Below are 19,412 nucleotides of genomic sequence, written 5' to 3'. Positions count from 1 at the left end.
GTCATTACTTGGACCTCCATCCCTGCAAACTTCTTTATTCGCCCACAAGCAGCACCTGCAGGGTACAGCCCATCTCAGATGTCCACAGGACATGGGCAGACATGACTGAGCCCTCTCTCTGGTGAATGACTGTGAATGGACTCAGTTATAAACTCCCTGCACAATGTTTTTGACTGTTGACTCCCTGGGTAAGACAACAATGAAGAAATTATTGTCTAATTCTGCTGGTAGATCTCAGCTGGGCTGGCTTATTGCACTTAATGGATTTAAACGGACCTTTGCAAACTTTATAATTACATAGACTTTTGTGCTCCCTGCTTCCTTTTGTTACTAAGTGAGTACTAATTGTACTGAGTTGCTATAGGTGTACCAGTATAGAAAATGTTCCTAGATGCTTGGCTATGCTGATTTTACACTTTAGTCAGCAGCAGGTGTTATTATAGGGAATCGAATTCTTTCTGCCATCAGCTTTCAGGTGGAGTCCAGTTCATCGTGGCTCCCTGGTGATTACAAATAAGGGCACGTCTTAGTTATTTGAGTGGGGGTTACTCATTTGGTGTTGTTTCTGGGGCTAATATCCATTCTCAGATTGGTGTCATTTGCTCATAGCCCCTGGTAGTGAAGGACTGCTAGAAAGTTCAAATACTGTCCTAAAATAATCTGAACTGGTCTCCAGATGACTACCCTCACAATACTCACTGTTTTGAAGTAATAACAAAAGGCATGTTTGCTCACTGATAGGCTTGTCAATGTGTCTCTGCCATGTATCACTTATACTATTGTGTTGGGAGAAAATTTCTGCAAAAGCTGAGACCTCTTTCCACCCTGGGCTCTGACACTAACTGGGTGGATGGCTTCAAGCAAGCTGCTTGATCTCTTTTGGATCTCAATTTCTTTACCCTTACAATGACAGAGTTCTTGTACTTCTGTGACCTCTAAGGACCTTGCCATCTCTGAAACTTCCCTTATTACACTCTGGAAATCTCAGTAATCTTCCTCCCCACATTTTCTATAACATGGCTTTAAAACTTCGCCTGGTTAACATATCACATGTTAGCTCATCACAGGGGTTGAGGAACCAGTTGGATGGTTTGGATGCCTAGCATGAGCTGAGAATACCGTGGGGTGTTCTGCTCCCCCCGCCAAACTGATGCTGCACTGAATGGGAGAAATTACCCTGTAAGCCTTCATCTTTCTTCTTCCCATACAGTCAGCCTTCAATGTTGATTACATTCAGATCACACTAAAAATTTCATCTATTTAAAGAAATGTATGCTCTCTATTCTAGAACTCAGAATTTTTTTTCCACTTGAACTCATTTGCCTTTTCCCAGCAGATACTATATTTAGTCAGTTTGTGGAAACTAATTTTTGGTGTCACTGTGCATTTGCTCAAGGTATTTATTTATTTTTAAACTACAATAAGCTAATATTTGCCAGCAAAGGATCCTGTTTGAGGTTCACTGATGCAACTGGAGATGCTGGCAAGGGAATTCTGGTTCTGTTACCAGCTCCCCGATGGTGGCTCAGGATTCTAAATTGCACAGATTATCTCTCTGCTCTGAAATCTTAATACAAATAACTTTTCAATAATTAGTAAGGTTTTATCACATGCATAAAGACATTGTAAAGTTATGAAAATCACTAATGTTGTTTTAATTGCCTTTAAGTTTCCTATGGGAGTTATATTTTCATAAGGGTACTCCTTATAATATTCACAATTGGGAGTACACATCTGAGTCCAGAGAGGAATGCCTTTTAATTTGCTTAACTCTTTCAAGCCCTTGTTTAACTTTTCCATATATCAAGTCCTTTTGGAGGAATACAGTCATATTTTAAAAGACAGTAAATTGGGGTCAAGTGAATGCATCAGATAAAAGCTCAGGAAGGCCAGGTGAAAGAAAGGTGAGGGGCAGCAGGAAGTGTCATCTGGCACTAGGTGCCAGGCCCATGACATGCTTGATCCCAGAATACAGGTACAATTTATACTTTAGTATAAGTGTCATGAAACATGCAGTTAAAGTTTTCATCTCAAATCATTTTCTTTAACAGCAATACAGGTTTGTTAGACCTATTGCTGCCCCACCCCCACCACTTGTGTATTTAGGTACAATGCATTGATGATGTACAGTTGAATTGTCAAGCAGGCATTACACATGCCTGCTTTAGGTGTGATATGAAAGGACTTAACAACTTCTCTTTGGATCTTACGCACAAGGGCTACCCACCTCCCCCTAAAAAATAAGCCAGGGGAGACAAATCGACTTTTGGCCACAGAAGCTAACAGTGCTCCCACCATGTTGCAGTACCATCACCTCTCCTTCCCACAGATTCTGCACTGTCTCTCCCTAACACTCATCCCTGGGGCCCTGATGCTCAATTCATTCCATGGTTGGGTCATGGGAAGTCAGCAAGAGTAAGAAATAAACAAAAGAAAGCTCTCCTCACACTTGACACTACTTTTCTGAATTCCAAATACACAAATATTTTTCTGGGCAGTATTCTTGCTTTCACATTAACAATGGTGAATGCGATTAACAAAGGAACTGACCTTGCCTGAGAACATTTCCCTTGATTAATACCAAATTCCAGTGCAAATCTCATTTATTCAGATAAAACTTGCTTCAGATTTCCCTAGGCCATGAAATTATGACAAGTGGCTCAGAGCCTCCACTGGCCAACAGGTGGAATTGTGGGTGGAAGGGAGTGTTAAAGACTCCTGAAGGATATTCTGCCAGAGAAGAAGGAAGCATATGAGTTCTAACTCTGAACATATTCTCCCATAAAAACTGGGTGATACTATTTATAGTACTGTGACTAATATCATATCACAGCTACATTGTTGTAGGATTCAGAAACTTCAATATTATGGGTTACACAGAATTCCAAAAACGAATAATGCATTCCAAGTTCCAAACCACTGAGTCATAAAGAAGTTATAGAGCAAGATCTTTTTGTAATATAGTCAGGGACAAAATAAGCAGGGATGTAAACAAAAATAATAGTTATACTTCATGTATACATTCATGTATTTCATGTATTCATATGTTGATACTTATTTATAGGTTTTTAAAAGAGTACTGACACTTTGAATAAAGTTTTAAATACACATTCATATGCATATACCACTTTATTTGAACTTTCAAATTAGAGTCAGGTCTTAAATACAAGTTATTTAACCACCTAGTAAAGAAAGGAAGATGAACTTAGACAAGGCCATATTTTATATGATTAAGACGGACAGATTGCGAATCAGGAAACTTAAATTCAAGTGATAGCTCCATTATTTTCTGGTTCGACTTTGAGCAAGGCACTTGGTCATTCTGGGTTCTTGAAAAGTTACCTGGAGATACAAGACTGAGTCCATGGCCTTTAAGGTAGATAGGGACATGAAGAAATAAAACACTAGAAAAAATAACAAAATAAATAAATCTGAAAGACAGCATAAAAGTATTATTGTTTGTAATTTTAAAATTCTGTAATGTGATTTGAAAGAATGGCATAAAAGGATAATTATCAAACTTTGTTATATTTCATATCATAAAGATATGATTTATGAAGCAATAACAGAGTATAGAATGGAACAGAGAATGGAGCTACATAGGGGGAAAGTTTTATATACTATTGCTATTAAATTGACATTAATCTCAATTAGTTTAAGTCAGGATGTTAGTAGTAATCCTTAAGGCAACTACCAAGAAAATAAATATTAAAATATAGTAAAAGGCACAGCGAGGGAATTAAAATGTTATACTATAAGATATATTTTACTACAAAGAAGGCAGTAATAGAGGAATAAAGTAACAAAAAACAAGATATGTGAGAAAAATGGCAAAATAGCATGCATAAATTCTAACTTATTAGTAATTACATTAAATGTAAATTGATCTAACAATTGCATCAAAAGGCAGAGATGGAAGTGTGGGTGAAAAGCATAACCTAAGTATATGCTGTCTATAAGAGACACACTAGATTTAAAGATACAAGCAGGTTACGAGTAAAAGAATTGGAAAAGGTAAACTATATAACCTATTGCCAAAAGGGAGCTGAAGTGAATATACTAATATAAGACAAAGACAAAGAGTTTATGAATAGTATTTTTACTAGAGACAAAGTAAGACACTTTACAATGATTAAAAGGTCAATCCATCAGGACCTCATATCAATTATAAACATACATGCATCTACCAACAGGGCCTCCCAAAACATGAAGCAAAAACTGACAGAATTGAAAGGAGAAATAGAAAAGTCAACAATAATAACAGTTGGAGACTTTGCTATTCACTCCCAGTGATGGATAAAGTCAGCAGAACATCAATAAGAATATAGAAGGCTTGAGCAGTACTGTAAGTTACATAGACCTAACAGGCTGCTATAGAGCATTCCAACCAACAACAGCAGAATACACATTCTTCTCAGTTACACATGGAACTTTCCCAGGGCAGATCATATGGATAAGTTATAAAATATGTCACAATAATTTAAAGGGATTAGAATTATAAAAAGCCTATTCTCTCATAATGTTAAAATTAGAAATCCATAGTACAGCAAAATTTGAGAAATTCACAATTATGTAGAGATTAAACATTCTCTTAAATAACCAATGGATCAAAAAAGAAATAAAAAATAAATTAGAATATAGAATTATGTTAATGAAAGTAAAAATACTACATACAAAAATATATGATACACAGCTAATGCAGTCCTTAGAGGAAAATTTATAGCAGTAAAACACCCATATTAAAAACAAAAAATAAAATTAATAATTTTACCTGATGTATAAAAAGAATAAACTAAACCCAAATAAGCAGAAGGAAGGAATAAAGATTAGATTTGAAATTAATGAAATAGAGGATAGAAAAACAGTAGAGAAAATCAATAAAGTCAGAAATTGTTTCTTGGAAAAAATCAACAAAACTGACAAAACTTTAGCTAGATCTACCAAGAAAATAAGAAGACTCAAATTACTAAAATTAAGACTCAAGGGAGACATTACCAGTGAATCTACAGAATTAGAAAATATTATAAGGGAATTCTATGAACAACTGTATTCCAACAGATAAGCTAGATAAGATGAACAAATTTCTAAAAGGAAGGAGGTCACTAAAAGTGACCTAAAAATAGAATTATTAATAGATTTGTTAATAACTTAATAAAGTATTAATAATTTAATAAAATCTTGCAGAGAAAATTCCTGGTCTGAATGGTTTCATTGGTGAATTATATTAATATTTAAAGAAGAATTAATTTGAATGCCTCACAAATACTTTTAAAAAATATAATTCATTTGATGAATTCATTCTATTAAGTGAGTATTATCTTAATATCAGACAAGACATCATTTAAAAACTACAGACTAATATTTCACATAGATATGGATACAAAAGTTCTTAGCAAAGTAGTAGCAAACAGAGCCCAGCAACACATAAAATAAGATCATATATCATAGCCAAGTGATATTTATCTGTGGGCTGTAAGGTTGATCTAATATAAAATTAATTAATTGGTATACTATAAAGGCCAAAAATCACATGTTTATCTCAATAGACACATAAAAAACATTTGACAGATTATAACAGTGATATAACACTGAACAATGTATAAAAGGCACTTCCCTAATGTGGTAGATAGCATTAAGGAAAAACTCACAACTGACATCATAATTAATACTGAAAGACTGAATGCTTTACCCTAAACCTGGAACAGGATAACATTGTACTCTTTCGCCATTTTTGTTTTATGCTATATTGAAAGGTGTAGTAAGGGCATTTAATCAGGAACAAAAAGAAGCGGTAGACTGGAAAAGAAGAAATAAAAGTTTTGTTCTTCACTGATTAGATACTTTTATATATAGAAAATCCTAAGGAACACACAACCCCCTCAACACACACACATACATACATACAATTATTAGAACTCACAAGTTCAGCAAAGTTGCAGGATACCAGATTTATAAAATCAGCTGCATTGTCATTAATTTGTAATGATATAATCTGGAAGTTAAATTAAGAAAACAATTCCATTTACAATAGTTTTAAAAAGAATAAAATAATAAAGAAATAATAAAATACTTTGGAATAAATTCAAGAAAAATGCAAGATGTATGCACAAAACTACAAAACATTGCCAAAAGAAATTTTTAAAAATCTAAGTAAATGGAAAAACATTTTATGTTCATAGATTGGAAGAGTTAATGTTGTTACATCGACAGTACTCTCTAAATTGACAAATTCCAAGCAATTTCTATCAAAATACCAGCTACTTTTTTTTTGGAGAAATTCATGAAGAGGATTCTAAAATTCATATGGAAATGCCAGAGACACAGAATAATCAAAGCAATCTTAAAAATAACAAAGTTAGAATAATTTCACTTCCAAATTTCAAAACTTACCACAAACTAATAATGAAGACCATGTGGTACTTGCATAAAGATAGTCACACATATTGATGACATAGAGTTGAGATTTGAGAAATAAACCCTTACATTGTAGTCCACTTATTTTCAACAAGTGCACCAGTACAATTCAACAGAGAAAGAGTAGTCTTTTTAATAAATGGTGTTGAGACAATTGTTATACACATGAAAAACAATTAGGTTGGACCTCTTTTCCACACTATACATAAACATCAACTCTAAATGAATCATAGATTAAATTTGAGAGCTAAATCTGTAAAACTTTTAATGGAAAGCATGAGAGTATATTTTTGCGATCTTGAGTTGAGCATGGTTCTTTTTACATGTAATACCAAAATTAAGAGTGACAAAATAAAAAAATAAACAATTTGGACTCCACAAATATTAAAAACTTTTGTTCTTCAAATCACACCATTAAAAATGGGAGACAATATTTGCAAATCACATATTTGATTAGGGACTTGAATACAGCAAATAGAATAAGGCATTACAACTGAACAATTAAATATGGGCAAAGGAGCTGAATTAATATTTCCCTAAATTAGATATATGAATAATCATCAACTCATGAAAACATAATCAATGTCATTAATCATTACAAAAATTTAAATCAAAACCACAACCACTTCACACCCATAAGGATGACTAAAGTCAAATAGTCAATAAAGTGTTGGTAAAGATATAGAGAAATTGGCACTTTTATACATTGCTGGTAGGATTGTAAAATGGTATGACTGATTTAGAGAATAGTTTGGAAGTTCATTAAAATATTAAATGTAGAATATGATGTAACCTAGTAATTCCACACTTAGGTATAAATCCAACGGAAATGAAAATGTATATCTGCGCAAAACTTGTACATGAATGATTATGCTATCATTGCTTTCTAGAGCCAAAACATAAAGAAACTCAAGTTTCCATCAACTGCTAAGTAAATTAAAAATATTTTGGTATATCCATGCAATAGAATATTATCCTGCAATACAAAGAAATGAAGTATTGATACATACAACTACATGAATAAATTTGAAAACATGATAAATGAAATAAGCTAGTCACAAAAGTCCACATAGTACATGGTCCTCTTTATATGAAGTAGAGGAGACAAATGCGAAGACACATACATTAGATTAGTAGTTGCCAGGGTCTGATAGAAAGGGAAAATGGGGAGTTACAGATACTGGACACAGGGTTTCTTTTCAAGGTCATGAAAATATTCGAATAGCAAGGAGTGGAGATAATTGTACGAGTTGGTGAATATAAAAGCCATGCTGAATAATATAGTTTAAAAGGGTGATGTCATGACATATCAATTGTTTCTCGATAAAACTGTCATTAAAAATATCTAGCAAATCCAAAAGTCGTCTTTGTCATACCCAGAAACACCTGAAAATCTGAGTTCCCTGGGAGTAACACTTGTGAGAACATAGGAGGCTGTTCAGAAAGTATCCAGCCATGTATTATGAAAAATAGAGACATTTATTGAAGAAGATACAAGAAACATTGTACACAGGACAATGACACCTCACCCCCCTTCAAGTAGGCACCTTGGGACCTCACACCGTTCTCCCAATTGCCATCAGCTGCTCCTCACATTTTACTGAATCTCACCAATAGTCTGAAATCTCTTCCCTTTCAAAGGCAATTTTAGTTTTGGAAAAAGCCAGAAGTCACAGGGTGCCAAATCTGGGCTGTAGGGAAGTTGAGTCACCTGGGTGATTTGATATTTCACCAAAAAACTCTGTAGGAGATGTGATGTATGAGTGGGCACATTGTTGTGATAAAGCTGCCAATCAGCAGTTGTCCATAGCTGCAGTCTTGTGAATCATCTGAATAGTTTCTGTGGAGGAATGTTCAAACTTAATGCAAAATTTGATGTAGATTCATTGCTCTATTTGCTCAGTCATTTTGAATGTGACGGCCATACAGTGCACAAGCTCACTCAATGGCATCTACCATTCCCACTGACTAGTACAGTGAAGTCATCATTGTTCATGCATGTGCATTCCAGTCCACTGTCCTTGGCTGCCAGGTTATATTGATGTCATGAAAACTATTCTCGTTATATTAACGATGGCTGGATTTTTTTCTGGACAGACCTCGTATAAACATATAGAAGGCTGCCATCAAAGTAATAGAAATTTGAGGTTCACCTGGTTCTAGTTATATTCTGCCTCATTCTAAAGTAAATCTTCACAACTTGTTTCTCAAATGAGGGAAATGGAAATAATTTTCATTGCTAGTCATCAAATTGGATTACTTGGGAAAAACCAAATACGAGATCATGCATCCTTGACCTGCTGAGGAAGGTTGCATCTCTTGCAATCAATTGGGGATAAAAATCATGTTTGTGATATTTACTTTGTCCGAAAGTATCCATACTACATTTCTGAAAATATAGTATGTTTCAGACTATATCATATTGGTTTCTATTTCCCCATCTCCTAACTAGATTGGGAGCTTCTTGAGGATAGAGGTACTATGTTAGTGAACTGCCATTCCCTATACCTAAAAAAGAAAATATTCAATATATTTGCCAAATATTTGAATGACATAACATTTCATTAATGGGTCATGAAATCCATTTGGTCCCAACGTTAAAAATACTTCAAGTTAGAAGGAATGAGGACTTTTATTTCTGGCAATGGCAGGGTATCCGGTACTGGACCCACCCTCTTGACATAAAAGTTGTAAAACTGAACAAAATAATTGAAGCAAATGTTTTCAGACTTTGAACAATAGGGAGCACAGAGCTTTGATCCCTGAGAAGAGAAAAACATATGAGGCGAACTCTATAATTACTCCAGCTTTCTGCCTGGAAGTACTTTCCAAATCAAGGTACAAGGAGGGAGATCTCAAGCAGAGTGCACAGTTGTGGAGACAGAGATCATAATTGGAGGCAACAGGAGATGTGCTGTGCAGGGTTATAGAAAGGGGGAACTGTATACAGGAGGATCACCATAAATTTGCATGGAGATCCTCTGAAACCTTTGGGTTTTTTCCTTTAAATTTTAATTAATTTATTTTTTATTGCTGTTCAAGTACAATTGTCTCCATTTTCCCACCGCCATTCCCCCCACCCACACTCCAACCATCCCCACCTCCCACCCTTGATCCTCCCTGCCTTTGACTTTGTTCATGTGTCCTTTATACATGTTCCTTGATGACCCCTCCTCTTTTTCCCCCATTGTCCCCTGCCTCCTCCCTTCTGCTTACTGTTAGTTCTTTATTTCAATGTCTCTGGTTCTATTTTGCTTGCTTGTTTGTTTTGTTGATTACGTTTCACTTATACATGAGATCAAATGGTATTTCTTTTTCACCGCCTGGCTTATTTCACTTAGCATAATGCTCTCCAGTTCCATCCATGCTGTCACGAAGTATAAGACTGCTTCAGGGCATTCCATTGTGTAAATGTACCATAAGTTTTTGACCCACTCATTTACCAATGGGCACCTAGGCTACTTCCAACACTCGGCTATTGTAAATTGTGCTGCTGTGAACATTGCGGTGTGTAGGTTCTTTTGAATTGGTGTTTTGGGATTCTTAGGGTATAATCCCACCAGTAGAATTGCTGGGTCAAAAGGCAGTTCCATTTTTAGTTTTCTGAGGAAATTCCAGACTGTTTTCCACAGTGGTTGCATCAGTCTGCATTCCCACCATCAGTGCACTAGGGTTCCCTTTTCTTTAGAACCTGGTCAGCACTTGTTTGTTGATTTGTTTATGATAGCCTTTCTAACCAGTATGAAGTGGTATCTCATTGTGGTTTTAATTTGCATCTTTCTGATGGCTAGTGATGCTGTGCATGCTTTCATATGTCTCTGGGCCCTCTGTATGTCCTCCTTAGAGAAGTGTCTGTTCAGATTCTTTGCCCATTTTTTAATTGGGTTTGATTTCCTAGAGTGGAGTCATGTGAATTCTTTACATATTTTGGAGATCAAACTCTTGTCCGAGGTATCATTGGCAAATATATTTCTCCCATATAATTCATTTCCTTTTCATTTTGTTGATATTTTCTTTAGCTGTGCAGAAGCTTTTTATTTTGATGAAGCCCCATTTTTAATTGTTTCCTTTATGTCCCTTGCTCTAGGGGACATATCAGTGAAAATATTGCTGTGTGGAATGTCCGAGATTTTCCTACGTATGTTATCCTCTAGAACTTTTATGGTGTCATGACTTATATTTAAGTCCTTTATCCATTTTCAATTTATTTTTGTGCATGGTGCAATTTGGTGGTTGAGTTTCATTTTTCTGTAGCCAACAATATACTCAATGAGCAAACACTAAAAGCTTTCCTACTAAGATCAGGAACAAGACAAGGATGTCCACTTTCACCACTTCTAGTCAACATAGTATTGGAAGTATTAGCCACAGCAATCAGATAAGAAAAATAAATGAAAGGCATTTATATTGGAGAGGAGTAAGTGAAACTGTCATTGTTTGCAGATGACATGATAGTGTACATAGAAAATTTTATAGACTGTACTGAAAAAGTACTTGAACCTAATGAGTGAATCTGGCACAACAATGGATACAAAGTCAATATTCAGAAATTGAAGGCATTTGTAGGAACCAGCAATGAAATATCAGAAACAAAAATCAGGGGAAAATATCTCATTTAATATAGCAACAAGAAAAATAAAGTACCTAGGAATAAATCTAACCAAGGAAGTAAATGAACTGTACTCAGAAATTACAGAGTGGATGAAATTAACATTCATGGTTTTTAAAATAACTATTACTAATATTTTAAAGAATTTTTTAAAAAGCATAAATATAATGATAAAAATAATGGGAAATATAAGAAAAGAATCAAATGGAAATTATTATAGAATTGGAAAATGCAATATGTGAAGTGCAAAATTTACTAGTTTGGCTTAAAAGTAGATTCCATACTGTAAACTTGAAATTATTGTGAGAGTATCATAACCAGACCATGAAGATTATCTGTATGCACTAATAAGAAAGCATAAATACATAGATGGATACATACATACATAGCATACATATATAGGAGAATGAGACAAAAATCATTAAGGGTATATAAGATCTGAGAAACTCTATTAACCAGACAAACCTAATTGACATTTTTGGAGCACTCCATGCAACAACAGCAAAATAAGCAATATTTTCAAGTGGACTGCTCAACAATCTAGACAACCTGCTGGGCAACAAAAGAAGTCTCAATAAATATTAAAGAACTAAAATCAAACAGAACATGTTCACTAAACAGAACTGAACTAAATTATTAATCAATAACCAAAAATATTTGGAAAATCTCAACTCCTCAGAAATTAAGCAATGCTGTTTTAAATAGCCCTTTAATCAAAGAAAACAAAAAGATAAAATATTTTTAATGATGGTAAAACATATCATTAAAATTTCTGATATGCAGCTAACACAGCAGTTGAAATTATTAACAGAAGATAATTTATTATGGTTTAAAATACACATGAAAGGTGGCAGCATCATTAACCATCAGGGAAAGAAGAATTAAAACTGTAGCAAAATGCTGTTTCACACTCATTACACTGGAAAAAAATTTCAAAGCTTGACAATAGCAAGTGTTGGCAAGGATATGCAGAAAATGGAATTTTCACATACTGCTACTAAGAATATGGTACACCCACTTTGGAAAATAGTTTGTTTCTTATTAAGCTATGCACACACATACAATATGACCCAGAAATTCTACTTCTGCATATGTACCAAAGATAAATAAAAATATGTTTACATAAATATATGTGTGTTTCATATATATAATATACACATATAATATATATATATGCACATATAAATACATGCATACATATATAGCAGCTTTATTCATAATAACCCCTATCTGAAAGTAGTGATCTCCAGTAACAGATGAATAGATAAATAAATTGTGGTGAATTCATACAGTGGAAGACTACTAAACATTACAAAGACAAATACTATGCAGCATGCCACCACACTGATGAATCTCAGAAATATTATACTGAGTGAAACGAGCAAGGTAAAAGAGAAACAAGCAAGATATCTATTGTAAGATTCTACTAATATGTCTGGAACAAACAAAACAATGTGTGGTGAATATTTTTTTAAAAGTAGAGTAATGGCTGTTTTTGGAGAAGCGGGTGGGCATCGGAGGAGGGACATGGGCGACATTCTGTGTGTTAGGAGTTGTGACACCAAGTTAAGTATATGCATATTTAAAAACCTCATTAAGCTGTAAAACTTAAGCCCTGTTCATTCCACTGTATATGAACTATACATCAATAAAAATTTAAAATAGCATTTTGCTAAGAAAATTTAAAAAACAAAATAGCAGCAACACAAAGCTTATATTATCATTTCATAAAAATAAATATTTTAACGACAAAAAAGACAAGACTGTATAAAGAAGATAATCCTTAAAACTGAACAATTTGGCAATGTGAATGTTCAAGTTCAGTGCCCCCTTGTTTTTTCCTTTCACCACACTTGAAAGTTTCCTCACTGAGCAGCATGCTCTGCTGGGCCGGCTCTAACCATCTGATCTTGTCAAACCACACTGGCCACATAATAGCAATAGAAATGATGACACCAAGTCTGCGTAGGACAGACACTGCTAAATATTGTGTAGGACATAACTGATACTAAAATATTCTTTATTTTTCATCTGAAATTCACATTTAACTGGATACTAGACTTATGTAAGTTGAACTCTAAATGAAAGTGCACAATGTTCAGAGATTTCCCCAAGAACTAGCTAATAAAAAAAGATGCAATTAGTGACCCTGCTTTCTCTTCTGCAGCATAATGTTTGGAGTTAGTAAAATGAATGGTCAACTTCTCAGAGCAGAATTATGAAACAGTAGTCTCCTTCTGAAATTATGCTAAATTATGTTTTCCACTTAGTAAAGCAATGTCATTAGTCAAAAATATCAATCCAATGAATGCTGGAGGCATATTCAGTGAAAAGTTTTCTGTATCTCATTTTCTTCTTCTTTAAATGGGGGTAATGGTAGTACTGAACTCATTGCTTTATTGCAAGGATTAAATAAGGTAACACATGTCAATCATGCTGCACATGGCGTAGCCCTTGGCAAGTGCCCAGGAAATAGTTATGGTTGCTACTTTTCTCATTTCACTCTTGAGTGTTCATATCATTGTTACCTGTTTAAAAATGTACAGTATTCAAAAGTATGATCCCTACCTCAAAATACATTTAAAGTAATCAGCTCCATGGAGGTTATATCTGTGTAAAGTGTGGTAGAGAGTCAAATTAATTAACTAGAGAAAATATTGCAATCTGTAATACTCAGTTACTAAGCACTATCTGTAGAACTTTTGAGTTTTCCTTGCACTTCTAACAGAAAACAAACCCTCTGCCATGCCTAGGAGATTTAAATGCTCTTTTTTGTCTCTAATCTCATCTTTGTAACTCTCCTCACTCACTCTTTGAAGCCACTGAATTTTCTTTCCTTCCTTCCTCCCTCCCTCCCTTCCTTCATGCCCTCCTTCCTATAATCTTTGTCATCCTGTTCCACCTGTCCAGAATGTTTTTTCTTGTATTCCTTGTGTATAGGCTCTTTCCCATCTTTGATATTTCACCATAAATGTATGTAATCTCCTCACAGTGGCCTCTTGGACCACTCTATCAAAGTCCCTTTCCGTTGTTCTCCTTCTCAACCCCTTGTTAATATCCTTCAGAGAACATATTCCTACTTGAAGTCATTCTGTTTATAGAACTTTTTGCCTATTTATCACCATCTCACACACTAGAAAGTGGTCTCCATAGAGGCTGGCACAGTGGGCGTGGTGTCTTCTTGGTCCTTGATACTTGGCATAGAGCTTCCTACTGTCCAAAGAAGACAGGACTGCTTCCTGTTCTTCTCTGCAACCGACACACTCCTGCCCCTGCTCTCTGACCTTCCCCAGTGAGGCTCTCCTGACTTTCACCCCTGGTCTGATTCCTCTGCTATAAACCCACATAGTAAGCTGCTTGCACATATCACAGTTTGTAATCATACAGTTATGCATGTAATTAGTTGAGTAACATCATCTCTCCCATTAAGCTGTATTCTTCCTATGGCTCTGCTCAGGGTCAAATAGTTCACCTCTCCACCTTGGTATCTTCCATGTAGCCTAGCACACTGAATTAGAAACATGTGAGATTAATGCCATGGCCACTTCTGACCTGCCAAAATGACAGTTGCACATGGCTTACCCCAAATCCTCAATACATAACTTTTCCTTCCGAAATTATACTAACTTCCGCTTTCCCTTTGGAAAATGCAAAGGCATTTTCCCAGTAGCTGTGGATCACCTTGTGCTATAAAGAACTGACTGAGTTAGGAATAAATGCCCTAAAAAATAAAAAATAAAAACCACACCAATATCCAAGCAACAGCTTCTTTCTACTCTTTCCACAGCCAGTATCTGCTTCCACCCCACTCAGTCTGCTTCAAAAGCAGAAGCTGACAACTCTGAAATATTCTGGGTTGGGAAGTTTCCTGCTGTACCTGGCTGTAGAGGTCATTGCGGGGGCAAGCTGTACTTTTCCGAGAGCTTTGTTATGTTGTCCACATCTTTGTTACTATTACAGAGGTCAGTTGTGTGAGAAAGCCAGGGAGCCTGGAGATTGTTAAGCACCAAATTCTGTTTAATATATATTTCAGATGGGCATATTTCTTGCGTCTAAAAAAAAGTCAAATGCCATAACAATCATTTTAATATTCCACATTTTCTTTTTGTGGGCTGTGTTTGTTCTGTTACTGTCTTCACACATATTTCCTGCCTCTACATAACATTTCTCCACCACCACTTGCTCCTCTCCCCACTTTCTTCCTCTTCCACATTTTTCCCTTCTCTGCTGGAAGGGAGAATCTGGTTCATAGAAAGTTTCCTAAACTTTAATCTACCAGCACTGTTCTCATCAATAAAGAACTTTTCTTAGTCACCCTCAGCTCTACCATGGGATCAACCTGTTGCCCTCTTGACCTCTTCTGGAAGTAGAATTAATAGTATACAAACACATTCCTTTATGATGTTTTATCTTGGGGGATGGATTGGTGGTATATGTCTACCCTTCTCCTCTTCTCCGGGGTGTCTGATTCAATGTCGGTGTAATTTGAACCCTTGGGATATATCCCCATCTACTGCTATTTGTCAGGATCTGTTTGGGATGAAGAGGCCAGGAAAAGAGGCTTTAAATGAGCAATATTAATGGAGGAGGAAAGAAGCCAGTACATAAACAGCAGAGATTTTGCTGTGGTTAAATGGGGGACTGTGATCAGATGGAAGCTGATTACTAATTTTCAATGTTTATCAACGATGATTAGTGATGGGGTAATAGTCATGGATAAGTATCTTTAGCCCGGAATCCTGGCAGCCCTCTTCCAGACAACAGATATTCAGTATGATTACCAGATTAATAAAATATATTCTGTCAAAATCTCTACAGGACTTGTGCAGCGATTTTATACTATCAGAAAACCAAACAACACAATAATTTTACTTGTATGACAGATCTTCATTTGCCCTGTCCTGAGTTATAATCGCTTTATGCATCTGAATGTCCTCAGAATTTTATAATTGGGGGCAGACTTGGAGCGGGCCATTTTCCAAAACTAGCCAGTGAAACTACTCAGTGTGAGCTGAAGTCTAACATTACCAGAGGATGATGTGAGAACTTTGGGAGCCAGGGAGGTATAAGAACTAACTTAGTTAGTAAACACTTTAGTCTTTTGGCCTCCTAACATCTGAAACCATTTCCTTTGTTTGGGAATACCTACCTTATTTAACATAGCTTGCCTCCTTATATGCAAGCTCAAAATTCCAGATACTTGCTATCTTAAGTGCCCTTGTAGCTGAGTAGACGGCTTCTACCTTAGATAGGTGACCTGGCCATTGCAGCTCAGATGTGCTGGCTCCAGACCTTGATTTTGAAGCCAGTAACACCCTTATGGGAAAACTGGAATCTTGCAGATGACGTTCTCAAGTGGTTGGCAGAGGTCAGTGGCTACATGTGGTTTCCAGAAGTTGCAGTAGCCTTAGCAGTAGATGTCCATGTCCAGCTCCAATGATGTTGATGTTGTGGAGTGGGGTCAGTGCAGCCCAGTGGCTGCAGCCATGCCCTCTCCACGGGACCATTTTCTCTGTGTGATTTGGAGAATTGTTCCTACCTGCCCAAGCTCCAAGCTTGGTTTCCCCAGATCATGTAGAGATTATGTGAGCTATGACATAACCTTTAATAAATTAACTAGAGATGACTTCTCTTGCTTTTAACTAGCACCTTGACTAATAAGGAGCCAAAGATAGGGCCGGGAGTGATTTGGCTGTTACATTAATTTTTTATTGCTGCATAACAAATTAACACAAATTTAGTGACTAAAAAGAAGAAATGTTTATCATCTCACACTCTCCATGGGTCAGGAATCAGGGCAGAGAACAGCTAGGTCCTCCTCTCAGCATCTCAAAGAGCTGTAATCAAGACGTCGGCCGAGTCACATTCTCATCAGAAGCTCAGCAGACGAGATCTGCTCCCATGCTCCTCAGGTTGTTGGCAGAATCCGCTTCCTCACAGCTGTGAAATCCATGGTGGCTTGTTTCATCAAGTCCAGCAGGACAGAGAGAGTCTCTCTAACCTTTAGGCATCGTTTTAAGCAGCACACCTGATATGGTCAGGCCCACCCAGGGCCTTCCACAATTAAGTTCATACACCTGTGTCTTTTGAGCTACCAGGTCAGGTTGAGCTACACTGATGATTCCTAATAAAACCCTCCTTGAGAAGTTGAGGCACTCCACTGAATCCTACCTTGAAGCTGGGTTTCCTTTTGAGTCAATAGACTGACTTCTGAATTAGGTGATGTATTTGGTTCCGAGTTTATAATAGGGTGATACAATTTTGTTTCATAGCTGTAGACTAGATTTGTGTTATGTTTAAATTATTAGGGAATAATTAACCTTAAGTTTATAATTTCAGAAAATCTGTGGGTTATTAGTATATGAAAAGCTTAGCCTGTTATTGCCTGGTTGTTCCAAATAAAGGGCCCTCCTCTACCCAGTTAAGTCCTCCCCAAAGCTGAAGCTCTCTTCCTGTCAGGTTCTGGTCCATGCAGTGACTGTCCAGACACTGGTACCTGCTCACGAATTGCCATTCTGATTGGGTAAGATTGAGGTACTGCTGCTCAGGGAGGGACCCCACAGTCTTTTTCGAGTGAACACCCCTTCTCTCACCCCCTACACCATCCTGACCTCTTAAACATGTGATTTCAGCACAACACCTGAAATGGGAGGCCTCAGGCTCTTGCTCTTTGTGATGTAGGGTGCTGAGAGCTTGCCCAAAGCTTGATTTTGTTTTTATTTTCTTCTGGTGAATTCATATTGCCTAAGAGTACACACGATTAGAGCAAATTTATGTGTTCTTAGTTTTGCTTTCAGAAATAAAAGAGTATTTTTTAACCAGGTTAAAAAATAGTAGGAGATAAGAGCCAAAGTTGTTTACAGGAGTGTGGTAGCAAGTACAAAATACTAAGGGACTATCAGAATCTCCTTATGCCAGCCTCCAACAACTGCCTCCTACTCCACTCTTCCTAAGCTTCTGTTTTTACTCCATGGAACCATGGCTTTGTTCTTCTTTCTTTTTTAAAAAAACGAAGTTCTTAGTTTATTAATTCTCTCATGCACACTCACCACAGGTAAAGTCACCGAAGAATTTTGACTCCTGCTGTCTCGTCTACAGCTCAGTTCTTCCAGCACCAAGAGTAACCTTTGCAGCCCCCTTGAATTTCTTCACCTTCTCCTTGTGCACCTTTTGCTATTTTCTTGAGGTCTTCTGCTCATACAGGCCGCGTCTTGCAAGTCTGTGTTTGGGTTCATTTTTTTTTTTGCGTAATCTAAGGAACCACAGTCCGTGTCAAAGCCAGTTGCATTGCCACTACCAAAATGGGTTCTGAATCCAATGACAAAGATGACATCTGGTGTGATCTTGTACATTTTGGCTATTTTTTGCCAAATTTTTGTCTTAGGTATTGTTGCCTTCCCAGGGTGAAGGATGTCAAAGACCATTTATTTTTGCTGAAGTAGTCTGTTGGTCATGGATTTCCTGGCTCAGATAGTTACTGTGTTGTTCATGATGGCAGGCAATTCTCAAGCAGCCGGGGAGGGAAAAAACCTGTTCTCTTCTTATGCTGCATGATCTTTTGGGTATTTTTCATATATTCTGTTTGTATCAATCACATTTTTACCAATGACTCCCTTCCCCATCAAGACATAACTGCTACTTAAATTTTATATAAATCTTTTCTCACTTTTTTATGGCTTTGCCACATTTGTTTATATCCCTAAATAATATTTTGTTTATTTTTGCACTTTATACATATGGAGTCATATGTATTATTTGGTGACTTTTTTTTAATCTAATGTTAGTTTTTAAAGATTCATACACGCTGATGCTTGTAGCTCTATTTCATCTTCACTATTATTTAGTATTTCTTATATAAATATCCAACAATAATTTCATTTACTTTGTGGTCGGTCTATAGATATTGATTTATGTAGTATTTTTGACAATTACAAACAAATCTACTATACACATTCTGAAACATACCTTTAGATGCCCAGGGTTTCTTGATTTAAGAGTGGAATTGAAAGATTGAAGGATTAAACATGTTCAACTTTACCAGGTAGTAATACCTGGCTTTTCTGAATATACCTAGTGCATTTAGTCTGCTTTTAGTAGCTGAGTTTATTTTGTCCTACACCTCTACCCACATTGGGCACCGTGCAGTGTTATGACTTGCCCATTCACAGTTTCGTATATTCTGAGTGAAGTCATAAACTATTGTATAGGAAAAAACTGGTGCTGGAGACATTGACCTCACCACGAAACTAGGATTCATAGGAATGTTATGGACCCTTATTCCTTTGCTGACAACCTATGAAATACCAAATTAGGCCAATCATCCAGACAATTTAATTAATGTAATATTTCTGAGTTATTCTGCTAATAAGATTAAAATAAAGTTCAAGTT

The 19,412-nt window shown here is 36.2% G+C and overlaps 1 pseudogene; it reads right to left on the bottom strand.

Moving 5' to 3' along the window:
* Positions 1-18,115: 18,115 nt before the first annotated feature.
* On the bottom strand, positions 18,116-18,513 carry LOC119047970 (40S ribosomal protein S24-like; annotated as a pseudogene).
* Positions 18,514-19,412: the final 899 nt, after the last annotated feature.

The sequence above is a fragment of the Artibeus jamaicensis genome, unplaced genomic scaffold (genome assembly GCF_021234435.1).
Source record: "Artibeus jamaicensis isolate MK-2021 breed Jamaican fruit bat unplaced genomic scaffold, CSHL_Jam_final contig_465, whole genome shotgun sequence".
In the NCBI taxonomy this organism is placed as follows: Eukaryota; Metazoa; Chordata; class Mammalia; order Chiroptera; family Phyllostomidae; genus Artibeus; species Artibeus jamaicensis.
This window is presented reverse-complemented; position numbering and strand designations above follow the sequence as displayed.